We start from the raw sequence: 5,334 nt of genomic DNA, 5'->3' as shown, positions 1-5,334 counted from the left end.
GCTCCGCCCTCCTGTAGTCATTGTCGATTATCGCACATTCTGGAGGAGAACATTCAGATAATAAAAAAACTGGAGTGAGAAAAGTGGAAAATACACAGGGAGATTAACCCCTTAACGGCGAAGCCACTTTTCACCTTCCTGATGTGGCCCATTTTTCCGTATCTTCCCTGTGTCACTATAAGTGGTGATAACTTCGGAACGTTTTAACGTATCCAAGTGATTTCGAAATTGTTTTCTCGTGACACTTTGTACTTCATGGTAGTTAAAAAAAAATTGCTGGTATGTTTTGCGTTTATTTATGAGAAAATCAGATATTTGGTGAAAATTTGGAAAAATTCTCAATTTTCGAAATTCAAAATGTTCTACTTTTTCCACACATGAGTCATAACAGCAAAAAACGTAATAACTACCATTCCCCGACTGTCTGCTTTATGTCTCCGTGGTTTTTTATGCGTAGTCTTGTATTTGTCGGATGTTCTGGGGCTTTGAACGTTAGGTGCGATTTTTCACATTTTCATTAAAAAACGCAAAATCTGCTATTGGGGGACCTGCTCAGGTTTGAAGAGGCCTAAATAAAAGTAAAACCCCATAAATTACCCCATTATAGAAACTACACCACTCAACGTACGTAAAACAACTTTTATGAAGTTTGTTAACCCTTTAATTGGTTTACAGGGGTTAAAACAAAATCGAATGCAATTTCGAAATGAAATTTTTTTTGGTTAAATGAATGTGTTTTTCATAAAATGTACAAATTATCAGCGGATAAAATACCAAAGCGTGGCATTTCTTTTTTTGTAGTTTTTGGGGGTCGTAAACCGTACACTAAAAATACTATATTATCTTTATTCTATAGGTCACTACGGTTACGGTGATACCTCATTTATATAGTTTTTTAAATATATTTTTACAATTTTACTGGAAAAAAACAAATATAAAGAAAATCTCATTTGTTTTTTCATCGCCATCTTTAATATTTTTTGGTAGACGGAGCTGGTTCAGGGCTTACTTTTTACGTGTTGAGTTGTCCTTTTCAGTGGTATCATTTTGGCAAAAAACATAACTTTTTTTGATCACTTTTTGGAACATTTTTGTAAAGGGATTTTATAATAAATTTACATTTTTGGCGAGTTTCCAATCCCCTGTTAATTGCCCCTAACACGCCGCGGTCAGCGCGACTGTGTCGTGTTAGGGGTTAACACCTGCGATCGTAAAAATCTCCGATTGTTAGAGGCGGGTGTCGGCTATCATGTACTCCCGACACCCGCAGCTTTAAGGAGCCGGCGCCAGAAGCATGACGTACTATTACTGCATATTACTGGAACGCACCCCCTGCCATGCAGTAATAGTACATCAAATGTCGGGATAATCAGAAGTGTCTGAGAGCAGAACTATTCTAGTTGCCCATGGCAACCAATCAGAGCTCGGCTTTCTATCTGTCCACCTCCCCCCTCATATTGTGGCCCTCTGTCCTGTCCTCCCTCATATCGTGGCCCCCAGTTCTCCCTCATATAGTGGTCCCCTGTCCTGTCCTACCTCATATCGTGGCCCCCTGTCCTCCCTTATATCGTAGCCCCCTGTCCTGTCCTCCCTTATATCGTGGCCCCCTGTCCTGTTCTCCCTTAGATTGTGGCCCCCCTGTCCTGTTCTCCCTTATATCGTGGCCCCCTGTCCTGTCCTCCCTCATATCGTAGCCCCCTGTCCTGTTCTCCCTTATATCGTGGCCCCCTGTCCTGTTCTCCCTTATATTGTGGCTCCCCTGTCCTGTTCTCCCTTATATCGTGGCCCCCTGTCCTGTCCTCCCTCATATCATGGTCCCCTGTACTGTTCTCCCTTATATCGTGGCCCCCTGTCCTGTTCTCCCTTATATCGTGGCCCCCTGTCCTGTTCTCCCATATATTGTTGCCCCCCTGTCCTGTTCTCCCTCATATCGTGGCCCCCTGTCCTGTTCTCCCTTATATCGTGGCCCCCTGTCCTGTTCTCCCTTATATCTTGGCCCCCTGTCCTGTCCTCCCTCATTTCGTGGCCCCCTGTTCTCCCTTATATCGTGGCCCCCTGTCCTGTTCTCCCTTATATCTTGGCTCCCTGTCCTGTTTTCCCTTATATCATGGCCCCCTGTCCTGTTCTCCCTTATATCGTGGCCCCCTGTCCTGTTCTCCCTTATATTGTGGCCCCCCTGTCCTGTTCTCCCTTATATCGTGGCCCCCTGTCCTGTCCTCCCTCATATCATGGCCCCCTGTCCTGTTCTCCCTTATATCGTGGCCCCCTGTCCTGTTCTCCCTTATATTGTGGCCCCCCTGTCCTGTTCTCCCTTATATTGTGACCCCCTGTCCTGTTCTCCCTTATATCGTGGCCCCCTGTCCTGTTCTCCCTTAGATTGTGGCCCCCCTGTCCTGTTCTCCATTATATCGTGGCCCCCTGTCCTGTCCTCCCTCATATCATGGCCCCCTGTCCTGTTCTCCCTTATATCGTGGCCCCCTGTCCTGTTCTCCCTTATATTGTGGCCCCCCTGTCCTGTTCTCCCTTATATCGTGGCCCCCTGTCCTGTCCTCCCTCATATCATGGCCCCCTGTCCTGTCCTCCCTTATATCGTGGCCCCCTGTCCTGTTCTCCCTTATATCGTGGCCCCCTGTCCTGTTCTCCCTTATAATGTGGCCCCCCTGTCCTGTTCTCCCTTATATCGTGGCCCCCTGTCCTGATCTCCCTTATATCGTGGCCCCCTGTCCTGTTCTCCCTTATATCGTGGCCCCCTGTCCTGTTCTCCCTTATATAGTGGCCCCTGTCCTGTTCTCCCTTATATCTGGCCCCCCTGTCCTGTTCTCCCTTATATCTTGGCCCCCTGTCCTGTCTTCCCTCATTTCGTGGCCCCCTGTTCTCCCTTATATCGTGGCCCCCTGTCCTGTTCTCCCTTATATCTTGGCTCCCTGTCCTGTTTTCCCTTATATCGTGGCCCCCTGTCCTGTTCTCCCTTATATTGTGGCCCCCCTGTCCTGTTCTCCCTTATATTGTGCCCCCCCTGTCCTGTTCTCCCTTATATCTTGGCCCCCCTGTCCTGTTCTCCCTTATATGGTGGCCCCCTGTCCTGTCCTCCCTCATATCGTGGCCCCCCTGTCCTTTTCTCCCTTATATCGTGGCCCCCCTGTCCTGTTCTCCCTTATATCGTGGCCCCCTGTCCTGTTCTCCCATATATCGTGGCACCCTGTCCTCCCTCATATCGTGGCCCCCTGTCCTGTTCTCCCTTATATCGTGGCCCCCTGTCCTGTTCTCCCATATATCGTGGCACCCTGTCCTCCCTCATATCGTGGCCCCCTGTCCTGTTCTCCCTTATATCGTGGCCCCCCTGTCCTGTTCTCCCTTATATCTTGGCCCCCTGTCCTGTCCTCCCTCATATCATGGCCCCCTGTCCTGTTCTCCCTTATATCGTGGCCCCCTGTCCTGTTCTCCCTTATATTGTGTCCCCCCTGTCCTGTTCTCCCTTATATCGTGGCCCCCTGTCCTGTCCTCCCTCATATCATGGCCCCCTGTCCTGTTCTCCCTTATATCGTGGCCCCCTGTCCTGTTCTCCCTTATATTGTGGCCCCCCTGTCCTGTTCTCCCTTATATTGTGACCCCCTGTCCTGTTCTCCCTTATATCGTGGCCCCCTGTCCTGTTCTCCCTTATATCGTGGCCCCCTGTCCTGTTCTCCCTTATATCTTGGCCCCCTGTCCTGTTCTCCCATATATTGTTGCCCCCCTGTCCTGTTCTCCCTCATATCGTGGCCCCCTGTCCTGTTCTCCCTTATATCGTGGCCCCCTGTCCTGTTCTCCCTTATATCTTGGCCCCCTGTCCTGTCCTCCCTCATTTCGTGGCCCCCTGTTCTCCCTTATATCGTGGCCCCCTGTCCTGTTCTCCCTTATATCTTGGCTCCCTGTCCTGTTTTCCCTTATATCATGGCCCCCTGTCCTGTTCTCCCTTATATCGTGGCCCCCTGTCCTGTTCTCCCTTATATTGTGGCCCCCCTGTCCTGTTCTCCCTTATATTGTGACCCCCTGTCCTGTTCTCCCTTATATCGTGGCCCCCTGTCCTGTTCTCCCTTAGATTGTGGCCCCCCTGTCCTGTTCTTCATTATATCGTGGCCCCCTGTCCTGTCCTCCCTCATATCATGGCCCCCTGTCCTGTTCTCCCTTATATCGTGGCCCCCTGTCCTGTTCTCCCTTATATTGTGGCCCCCCTGTCCTGTTCTCCCTTATATCGTGGCCCCCTGTCCTGTCCTCCCTCATATCATGGCCCCCTGTCCTGTCCTCCCTTATATCGTGGCCCCCTGTCCTGTTCTCCCTTATATCGTGGCCCCCTGTCCTGTTCTCCCTTATAATGTGGCCCCCCTGTCCTGTTCTCCCTTATATCGTGGCCCCCTGTCCTGATCTCCCTTATATCGTGGCCCCCTGTCCTGTTCTCCCTTATATCGTGGCCCCCTGTCCTGTTCTCCCTTATATAGTGGCCCCTGTCCTGTTCTCCCTTATATCGTGGCCCCCCTGTCCTGTTCTCCCTTATATCTTGGCCCCCTGTCCTGTCTTCCCTCATTTCGTGGCCCCCTGTTCTCCCTTATATCGTGGCCCCCTGTCCTGTTCTCCCTTATATCTTGGCTCCCTGTCCTGTTTTCCCTTATATCGTGGCCCCCTGTCCTGTTCTCCCTTATATTGTGGCCCCCCTGTCCTGTTCTCCCTTATATTGTGCCCCCCCTGTCCTGTTCTCCCTTATATCGTGGCCTTCTGTCCTGTTCTCCCTTATATTGTGGCCCCCCTGTCCTGTTCTCCCTTATATTGTGGCCCCCCTGTCCTGTTCTCCCTTATATCTTGGCCCCCCTGTCCTGTTCTCCCTTATATGGTGGCCCCCTGTCCTGTCCTCCCTCATATCGTGGCCCCCCTGTCCTTTTCTCCCTTATATCGTGGCCCCCCTGTCCTGTTCTCCCTTATATCGTGGCCCCCTGTCCTGTTCTCCCATATATCATGGCACCCTGTCCTCCCTCATATCGTGGCCCCCTGTCCTGTTCTCCCTTATATCGTGGCACCCCTGTCCTGTTCTCCCTTATATCTTGGCCCCCTGTCCTGTCCTCCCTCATATCATGGCCCCCTGTCCTGTTCTCCCTTATATCGTGGCCCCCTGTCCTGTTCTCCCTTATATTGTGTCCCCCCTGTCCTGTTCTCCCTTATATCGTGGCCCCCTGTCCTGTCCTCCCTCATATCATGGCCCCCTGTCCTGTTCTCCCTTATATCGTGGCCCCCTGTCCTGTTCTCCCTTATATTGTGGCCCCCCTGTCCTGTTCTCCCTTATATTGTGACCCCCTGTCCTGTTCT

The sequence above is a fragment of the Engystomops pustulosus genome, chromosome 1 (genome assembly GCF_040894005.1).
Source record: "Engystomops pustulosus chromosome 1, aEngPut4.maternal, whole genome shotgun sequence".
Taxonomy (NCBI): Eukaryota; Metazoa; Chordata; class Amphibia; order Anura; family Leptodactylidae; genus Engystomops; species Engystomops pustulosus.
The sequence above is the reverse complement of the archived record's forward strand: the minus strand, read 5'-3'. Positions refer to the sequence as shown.